This window comes from Periplaneta americana, chromosome 15, assembly GCF_040183065.1.
Source record: "Periplaneta americana isolate PAMFEO1 chromosome 15, P.americana_PAMFEO1_priV1, whole genome shotgun sequence".
Taxonomy (NCBI): Eukaryota; Metazoa; Arthropoda; class Insecta; order Blattodea; family Blattidae; genus Periplaneta; species Periplaneta americana.
Genome location: NC_091131.1, coordinates 177,301,949 through 177,312,866, shown reverse-complemented (window position 1 = coordinate 177,312,866; position 10,918 = coordinate 177,301,949). Strand labels below are relative to the sequence as shown.

At 35.0% G+C, this 10,918-nt stretch overlaps 1 long non-coding RNA gene across 1 annotated transcript; it reads right to left on the bottom strand.

Moving 5' to 3' along the window:
- Positions 1-5,036: 5,036 nt before the first annotated feature.
- LOC138715696 (uncharacterized) lies at positions 5,037-8,579 on the bottom strand. Its single transcript, XR_011336550.1, has 3 exons — positions 8,445-8,579; positions 8,046-8,192; positions 5,037-5,306 (listed from the first exon to the last, which is right to left on the bottom strand). It is a non-coding gene; the product is annotated as an uncharacterized lncRNA (long non-coding RNA).
- Positions 8,580-10,918: the final 2,339 nt, after the last annotated feature.

Below are 10,918 nucleotides of genomic sequence, written 5' to 3'. Positions count from 1 at the left end.
AATGTTTGAAAAAATGTAACGAAAAATGTTAACCCATTATATTTCAGTTTTAAAATTTTCTCGGTAATTTTACGCAGGTAACAAGAAACATGGATGTCTTGTAAATTAGAATTAAATCCTCACAATAGCCCTTATAACTAAATATAAAAGTATAATAATAAAATGAAAACTTACAAATGAAGTCATGACACAGAAATTATTTAAATAAAAACTTGGGGAAAATAATATTTCTACGTTATTTCACATAAATTGAACATTTAAACGGGAATAAAAACAATATAAATAACATTATTAGGCCTAATACCGGTACTGTTTTTATTTTTATATACGGTATTCTGATTTTGTTTCGAATCTGGGCAAAACTGCTTTTGAATCAATTCATGTGGTTGCTTATAAATCATCTATGTTTTACCCACAGTGGAACTGGAAGCTTGAGTCACAAGCTTCATGCACCTCTCAACTGGCTGAGTGTGATTCGGAAATAAAGGAAACTCCAATGCCGAAATTTCTGGATCACTGATTAATATTTCCATACCATTTTCCAGACATAGTCCTCAAAATTAGTGGTGATGTAATTCAATTTTCGGCTAAACTAGTGCTGAGGTAGTTCCCTTTGTACTCCTTCTAAACACCTTGCATCTGTGCACCTTTGGTTAGTTTAGGCGTTTGATATGCCTTGCATATACGATCAACTGCATATCCACAAAAAAAATCCCTTCTGAATCAAACGTTTTTGACTTCCGAAATCACAGAAGCTACCTCAATGCTAGTTTCATAACTCTCATATCCATTTTTTTCTAGTTTTCAGAATTCTTCTCAAAGCAAATTTCCTTAGAAGTTGACTACTATCTTTGATCATTACATCCCTTCATATGCTATTCGGAGCTCTTGCAAATGTTTAAAAATGGTTTTATAGATTAGTGAATTCAGTACCGCTTACTTTCATCTGAAAAGCTGTTCAGTTCTTCAAAATCTAAAGACAGTTAAAATTTTAATGAATAAGGACAAGGTAGCAATAATCAAGACAAAAGGAAACAGATTCCAATAATAAAAACAACACTTCCCTGCCTGGCATTTATTTACCACTAAGAGGCGCCATCGTGGCAATGATCCATTAAATGTTATTACCTCAGTCGAGCCAGTTCTATCAAGTACCGTACTCAGGACATTTTCGAGGGCTTCTAGGTTTTATAATGGATGCAGGAGCTAAAGATCTACATAATCAATTTGAGAGACAAAGTCTCAATTGCACCATAAGTCCTACTATACAAAATTAATTAATCTTATCTGTAGGGAAGTTACTTGCACGGTCATAATCAGACACATTAATCTTGTGAAATATTTTCATAGACATAGGCACAACAGAGCAGATGACAATCAGATATGTGAATATGACGATCTTACTTGTTGTTTAGTCAACTATCCAAACCACACAAATGATATCAACAAGGCACGACTTATGAGGCAACTAGACCAGGAAATGGGGTAGGGTGGCCTGTTCTTTACTCCATCCATTGCATACATCGCTGACCAGCATCAGACAATTTCTTTTAATTTCAATGAACTCTACGAAATGTATAAAGGAATTGAAGGTCCTGGGTCTAAACTACAATGATGTTCATGGACAAAGATATTGTAGTGTGTGTAATATGTCGGGGAAATTTAATGGCTTGCAGTGTCTATCTTAAAAGATGAGCCCTCTATACACACTGTTTTAATCCTCAAATCAACCTGTGCATTTCTACACTCTGCAATGTGCCATACTTAAACAACCAGCTGGGAATACCGAGTTCAATTTCTACATTTTTGTCAGCATTGCCCAAGAGAGTGGCTGTACTTAACACTGTTATTTCTGAAGCAGATTCTCTCCACCGCAAGAGACAACTAAAATCATTGTATGCTACAAAGTGGGTTAATAATCATGATTCTTTCATTACTAAGGCCAGCTCTTGGTCACTAACTGAAGAAAAGATATTAACTGTGCTATGGGGTATAGATGATAGCACATGCACATAGGATGTTTGGTAGAGTCAGCACAGAAAGTAGGAGTAAAAGAGTATGGCTGGTAACATGGATAAGTCTCGATTATTTACATAATCATACTCAATTTTTTTTCTTCACTTCACCCTACCCTTCATACCAAGTTCATTTACGTTTGCTGATTTCAAATTCAAACATTATCATCATCAGCCATTCAAGCAGTTGACCTAGTGGCCTGTTACTGTGTCCTTCCATCTTTTTAAGGGCCGACACAACGATCTTTTTCCTTGAAGTATGTAGCTGAGGATCTGTCGAGGCAATCTGGAACGGTCCATCCTGTTGACAATGCTGGAACCAATTCTGTCTATAATTATTGATGTGTTCGTGACTGGGGGTTATGTTTAATTCCTTTGTTATCAGGTCATTTATCAGGGACACCCAACACCTAGGCCAAGAAAGGAGACTATCCCATTTTTTATGGGATGTATGGTAAGCTTACCTAAAGATCTCTTCACTTGTTAGTCCACCTGAAATAAAAAGGTTAAGGAAACAGAATATAGGAAGTTTTCAAGAACATAATACCAGTATTTATATTTGACACTAATTTCGGGAATTTTATTGTGAGTTACAGGCACGAGCATTGTTTCAGAGTATGAATCACTGAAATATATAAAAATAATTTACCTTAATGGTGCATTCTCAAATTTGTTATGGATGTTTTGAAGTTATTTGTCACAATTTATTAACAAACATAAATATTAATAGGAGCTTACATCACAGGTATGGTTTAAAATGTATTAAACAGATCTATTATTAAAACACAAGTAATTACATTAGTGAAACTGTTTTAGTTCCAGTTCCTCCCCTTCCACTGCATACATCACTGACTAGTAACATATTTCACTAATCAGACTTGAGATGTAGTATAGCCACAACCTCAATCTGAGGTATCTCATATCTATGTGCATCATTAGTGATCATTTGGAACATAATTAGCACTGTAGCTGTCCAGTACTTTCAAGTTGTAGGCCTAACTCAGTATCTTAGGAAAAGGCATCCCAATATGCAAAATATACTTTATTTTTCTGATGGTGCTGCTAGAAAAAAATAAATAAATAAGAATTTCACAGGTATACTGATCCATACAAAATACTTCCATGGTAAAGGCTAAATGACATTTCTTTGCAACAAGTCATGGACTTTTTTTTTTCATTGTATAATAATGCATAAATGTACATTTCACTGTACTGGAAATAAAAACTGGATTTCATGTTGAAATATGACAAATAAATTTCTAATTTTCAGACTTTCCAAAGAGCTAATTTGGTGGTGTTTATGCATCACCCTTTGGTTGCATTGGCATGGAATGACCCTAAATACAATGTGCACAAGATACAAAATAACAAGATACAAATGTAACAAAACCAAAAAGTTAATTAGGCATACATGGGAAAAATTGGTATAGCTATGCCTGAACCCCACCTATTAGGTATTAAACACAATGTACACAAGATACAAAATATTGGTGTTCAACAGCAACCTTGTTATGGCAAAAATATGAACAAAAGCAGGTTTCACTTAATTCTTATCAAAGAAATTTTCCCGAATCCTCTGCAAACATATTTTAAGTCAAAGCTTGAATAGAAACTTGAGAAGAAGAAATTTAAATGTCCTCTTGCGTCAGACATTTCTTCCTTTTCAATATTACTAATTTTTATTTTCGCTCTCCTGTAAAATTGAATTTTCTGACATACCGGCATGAAGTTGCTGTTCAACATATTGATATAACAGAGCCGAAAGTTAAATATATGGAAGAAATACAGACACTGGTTAAGGATATCATAGTACCAGTAAGTAATAATTATGCCCACATGCAAAATATTTGTATAGTCTTGGCCTAAATCTCAACTCTTAGGGATTAAACAAAATATACACAAGACACAAAATATAACAGAGCCAAAAGTTAAATATAAATGTAGGCCCTACTATGAAAGAATTGCAGATACTTGGTAAGGATCACAGTATATGACCTAAACCCAACTACGGTATTAAATACCATATTAAACACAACTGTATAAGATACAAAATATAACAGAAACAAAAAGTCAAATACAAATCTAGATCCTACTGTGAAGAGATTAGAAGACAGAGGAAGAGAACATAGTAAACAGTCTTTTTCCTTGATTGGACAACAGAGCTTCCAGTAGGACTAGAAACCTTTGATCCTAGTATATAACATTCTGCCTTATGTACATACACTTTAATCAATTACTGAGTCTTTGGGGAAAACCCACTCTTGTAGCCTTTCTTCAACAGATTGCGGCTGTTCAAAATGTCGAAGATATTGTTGAATAATTCAACTAACTCAGCTGTAGGGGCAGAGTCTTGAAATTCTTCATACCCAGTGTTTCTTAAGTAATTAAGTGCCTGGGATACACTATTACTTAAAGTTTGGGCAGCTAGTTTAACTTTCATTTTTTCTGACTCCCAATTGACATGACGCTTTCTAACCCTAGTAGCCAGAGTTAATCCTTCTTCACGTTGCTTCTCAACTAGCTTTAATATGTGATCCCACTTTATTGCACTGCCATCGCTGTTGTATATCACATCTAAACTGGCTAAGGAGTTTCTTACCTGGTATGCATCAAGGAAAATAAACACTGGTTCATTTGTAACTGGATGTGAAAAAAAGGTCTTTGCACTATTTTGATAGATGTCAACCCCTAGATATTTAGTCATTGTTATATTGCTGGCAGCACCATCAAACGTCAAACCAACAACATGAATTCCAGTATTATGTAACATTGTAAGTGCATTTGTTACTAAATTTGCTTTCTCCTCTCCTGAAAAACTATCAATTAAAAAGTATCCAACTGGAACTTTCCAACAATCGTTAACAGCATTCACTAACAGCACAAGTGCCTCCCTCGCCTCTGGTAGTGAATCGTCATCAATCTTAGTTCCCATATCAACATAGCCACATGTTTCCTTACCATCCCATTCAATCTTACTCCTAATGGCCATTTCATCTGTGAGAAGGCTGCACACAACTGATTTACCTGATGTTTCAGATTCTTCAGCTTTTAGTTTAAGCGCTGTTAATGCTTCCTGTGTAAAGCCAGGTGAACCATCAATATGCTGGTACCATCTTCTTAGGGTACGGGGATGTGGAAGACATGTATTAAATGTTTTCCTCACATATTCGTATGCTTTTGCTGAATAAAAATGTAGTGTAAGGGCAAAACTTCGTAGTTGCTGAGAATAAGTATCTTTTTTCCTTTTACCATTCTTTTAAACAGCTCCTCTGCAGGACCAGAAAATGCAGTCTAAGGAGAAAAATAAAATAATAGTTAAATTCTTGCTTCCTTATTCAACAACATAGCTATAACAGACAAATACAGTATTAGGAAAACAGGAGGAGCCATGATGGATGGATAACTATACTATACCTGACGCTCTAAATTTAACATCCATGGAAACATTCTATGTTTTACACAACCATGAAATCTCTCAGATCCTGCTGTTTTGTCTCATTATTTACATCATTTATGAAAAGTCAATTTCATTTTTTAAAATTTTGTTTAATAATATTATAATATGGGCAACCATAAAAGCATCAACGTTCCCATTTTAAGGGCAATGAACATATGAAAGTGCACATGCAAATAAGTTGGTAATTTCTTAGATTAGATCACTCATGGGTTGGGTTAGGTTAGATTCTATTGTAAAATTAATTGCTATACTGTGAATGATTTGTTTTTCCATTATGTGTTTCTCCATTCTCACACTATATATTATGTACCCTCTTTCGAACAAAATTGTTATAACAATGTCACCTGACCTAACCAGCAAGTGACATATTCCTTTAAAGACCAGTTTATAGTAGGGACTTGACATAAAAATACTAAAACAAGATTTTTAAAATACATTACATTTTAACTATATCTGTAACCAACCTTCAGCACTGTTGCAGCATTTTCATTTATCATCAGTTCCTTTTGTAAGTGGACAATTAAAGTGTTTAAAGAATTAATTTTCTTCTTACATCTCACATTTTTCTTCATTAAGTTTCTAATTCTTTTTCTTTGATCCTTGATCGTATTCTGAGCCATGAATAGGCACTTTTTAGCCTTTTTAGGAGACTTCATGTCACACTCTTCAAAGTCGCCCATGAAGTGTTTCCTCGTAAACCTTTTCATTTCTAACTGAGGTTGGCTGCTGTGGTAGGTCTACAGTTGTCGATTCTTCAGAGCTGAAGGATTGTGAAGTATTAATCCTTTCGTTTGAGTTTCCAACTGAGGTTGGGTGCTGTGATAGGTCTACTGTTGTTGGTTGTTCAGAGCTGTAGGATTGTGAAGTATTAATTAGACCTACATCACGAGGTTTAGGAGGCTTGCGATGCCAAACCTTTTTCTTGAGATGCTCAGGAAAATCGAAAAGTGTTGGCACCGATCGATTTATAAGAAATGGATGGCCGAACCTTTGCTTGTCGAAACAGCTATCCTCAAAATGTTTTGAGCATATTTTATTATATTTCGATGGATGAAAATTCTCCCTTTTCATGTTTATAAATCATTTTTAGTAGCTCAGGATCAGACGGGAAGCTGGAAAAAAAAAAAAAAGAAGACATTGTGATTGTGTCCCACATATACTTGTAGGCTATTTGGCTAAACTAGCACTGCAGTACTCTGCTTGTACACCTTGCATATACGAATCTGTGACGGGTTAGGTGTTGTTCATTTAAGCTTTTGTTATGATTTGCATTTACGATCTCTCTCTCTCACACACAGACACACACGCACGCACGCACGCACGCACACACACACACACACGAAATCACCAGAACTACCTCAACGATAGCTTCACTGGCTATTTATACAAAGTTGGTTTTATTTACTTTATCGATACCGTTCGTATCCGCTATTTGCCCACTTCTTTCTGTGTGACTTCCATCCAGCCATGCTTTAGACTACTCCTCACTCTTCGGAAATTAGTTACTTAGCCTATATGTTAAACAACACCATATCAGAAACACAATGCACTATGTTAATGATGCAATAGTTACACGTCAACAACTACGGTATCAATAAAGTATATAATTACTAGGTTAGGTTAGAAGCAACCATGTTATGTTAATTACTTATATAACGTATGTTAAACAACGCCATGTCATACACAACGCACTATGTGAACGATGCAACACTTTTACGTCAACAACTACGGTATCGATAAAGTAAACAATTAGGTTAGAAGCGACCATGTTATGTTAGTTATATGTTAAACAATGTCATGTCATAAACGCAGTGCACTATGTGAATGATGCAACACTTGTACGTCAATAACTTTCATTAATTACACATAGCCTATATATTATGCGAGGTGTATAAGGGAATTACCTCAGCGCTAGTTTAGCCAAGAACCTTAGCCTTGTCACAAACACAATGCACTATGTGAATGATACAACACTCGCTCGTCAACAACTATGGTATTAAAGTGAATGAAATTTGTTTAAACAAAAGCCGCCCTAAATAAGGGTTCGATAGATCGGCCTACTAATCAATTCATAAAGAATAATAAAACAATTTTGTGACATTTGGAAAGAACAAGAAAAAACATTAAGATAAGAAAACGTAGGAAATCATTTACAATAAAAATTTTGTTGGGTACAAATGATTACTAATTATAGCTAAGGATGATTTTAACACGTGAGATCCTATGGCATCAATCGTTGCATCAGAAATTTTATATTGTTTAAGTTGATTTAAAGTTTCACGTGGGATCGTGCCACGAGCACCGAACATGAGCCCAAAAACTGTCCAATGTGTAATGTGGTATTGTGCTCCAAGATGCTGACAACAAGGCTCATATATGACTTGTTTTTCACGACACACCTCTTGTGGCTCTTGCTCATGCATCTCAAAACGGATTGTGGGATCAAGAATGACACCCTTATCCTTCTGCCGATAAATTATGATGATATCAGCCCGTCTAGTATGTATGTATGTATTTTATTGTATGTGTACCTTATTTAATGTACTATTAAGAGTTAAAAATTTAATCCTTACCTGTGAAATGATATCTTGCTCCTTTTTTTAAACCTTTGGGTGCAATTATATGCTGCACAAGACATTACCATTTTTACAATTGAATAGGACACACTGTAATTACTTTCTTGCAATAACTTGAGACCTACTGAAGATTCGACTGCAAAACTGAAAGAGGAACACGAAACAATTATGGTAGTAACTTGAGGTAGGCCTATTTGTTTTTATGTATTTAAATTCGTAAGCGTGATGATACACATTCGGCAAACGCAGACAAATCTGCTCTTTTCTTAAGATAAATTTCTGGCAGTGTAGAAATCGTATACTGAAATTTTACGAAATAAATAAACATCATTAAATAACATTATCGCACTTTAATGCATTGCAGTGAGGTTATTAATAAGTAGTAAGTGTACCCACCTACGAAATATTATCGTTATTTCTCATTTTTTTGCCCCAAAATCAATTCAAAACACTTGTATTTCACTAAACACACAATGGACTTTCCATATTCCAATTCGCTTTCCCGTCCTAGATCAGCTGATTTAACTCTGGTGCCACTACCCAGCAAGCTTTGCCCCTTAATGTTCGAAGTATAGGCTAATTATATTCAATTCGCAGCAACACTTGCGCGGCGACTACAAATTTGATTGGTGGAATGTATGTTGGCTACATTTTATTCCCAGAAACACTTGCGTGGCGATTACAAATTTCATTGGTGCTAGGTATTGTATTCCCAGCAGAACTTGCGCGGCGATGATTTAATTTGATTGGTGTTTGTTGTATAATTATATTGAATTCCCAGCAACACTTGCGCGTCGACTACAAATTTGATTGGTGCAAAGTATGTTGGCTACATTTTATTCCCAGAAACACTTGCGCGGCGATTACAAATGTCATTGGTGCTAGGTATTGTATTCCCAGCAGGACCTGCGCGGCGATGATTTAATTTGATTGGTGTTTGTTGTATAATTATATCGAATTCCCAGCAACATTTGCGCGTCGACTACAAATTTGATTGGTGCAATATATGTTGGCTGTATTTTATTCCCAGCAACACTTGCGCGGAGATTACAAATTTAATTGGTGCTAGGTATTGTATTCCCAGCAGGACCTGCGCGGCGATTATTTAATTTGATTGGTGTTTGTTGTATAATTATATCGAATTCCCAGCAACACTTGCGCGTCGACTACAAATTTGATTGGTGCAATATATGTTGGCTGTATTTTATTCCCAGCAACACTTGCGCGGAGATTACAAATTTAATTGGTGCTAGGTATTGTCACAGTCGCGAAGCTCAATATGTAGTAAAAATGCAAACATGGGCAGTTGCCCACCACTAGGATCGCTACTATCGCCTCATCATCGCAGATCTCTCTCCTAGCAGCCGACAAAATATATTACACTTTCGTTGTCGTGTTCTTTTGGAAAAATTAACACCTTCCTTCCATTATTGAAATATTAAATGCATAAAGTTAATTTATTATTTTAATGAAGTATATTAAATTCCACCATTAACTCGAAGATACCTGCAAGAAATAAGTTTATATAAATTTTGTTTGTGCAAAACGAACTGAAATTTACTATAATAGCTTCACTCATTGAAGATTATAGCGATAATTAACTATGAAACCAATTAAAATTAATTTGCATTTCTCTTTACAACAATAATAATGGAAACATGAATTAATGGAGTAACTTACGTTTACCGGTACTTGTAGTGTAGGCTTACGTAGTTAACAAAGTGGGATGAAGTTAAGCAATAATAATCACACCAGAATTGGAAATAAAACGTGATCAATAAATTTTATTGTAACAGACTTTTTCTACGTCTCTAGTAAAGCAACAAATAAACATAACAACAAAATAAACAGCTATAATTAAAAACATATCCTTTGAAGAAAAAAGTAGGCCTAAGCAATAATAATCCCACCAGAATTGAAAATAAAACTTGATCAATAAATTTCATTAAAACAGACTTAATTTTTCTACGTCTTTAGTAAAATAACACATAAATATAATAACAAAATTAATAGCTACAATTAAAAATATATCCTCTGAAAAAAAGTAGACCTAACCTTTATTTCTCTGGAAATTTAGCAGCCTAAGTGACAGAACTTTAACCGGTCGGTTAGACTGAAACATTTCATTGTGAAATTTAAGGATATAATGTATTCTAACAGTCACAAAGAACTTCAAATTAACAGTTTTGTTTCTGCATAGCATTCTTGTGGAAACCCAGGAACCTTTCTGAATCTTTCGGAAATCGGAAAAAGGATAACTCTGGCCTCTTTCTCTTACTGTTGCTACAATTTGTAGCACTACAAACGTCTCCTCCTTGTCCCATATTATTATTCCAATTATTATATTTTAGCCATTAACATTTTCATTATAACCAATAACGAACATTTCACAAGCATCAATGTGAAATACGCAACGAGCTATCACTCGATAGAAATACGACACAGTCCAAAGTCGACCATGGACAGTATTGTTTCTAGTTGCTAACCGCTTGGAGCGCTTTATCACGAGATTTGCAAAAAAACACCTCAAGCTTCGCAATTGTATATAATAGACTGTGGTATTTTATTCCCATCAGGACCTGCGCGGCGATTATTTAATTTGATTGGTGTTTGTTGTATAATTATATTGGATTCCCAGCAACACTTGCGCGGCGAATACAAATTTGATTAGTGCAATATATGTTGGCTATATTTCATTTCCAGTAACACTTGCGCGGGGATTACAAATTTCATTGGTGCAAGGTCTGTTGGTTACATTTTATACCCAGCAACACCTACGTGGCGATTAATTAATTTGTTTGGTGCAAGGTGTATTGGAGTAATATCAGCGTATAGGTAATTGTGTGCTCTCAAATTTGGGTTTCTGGCAT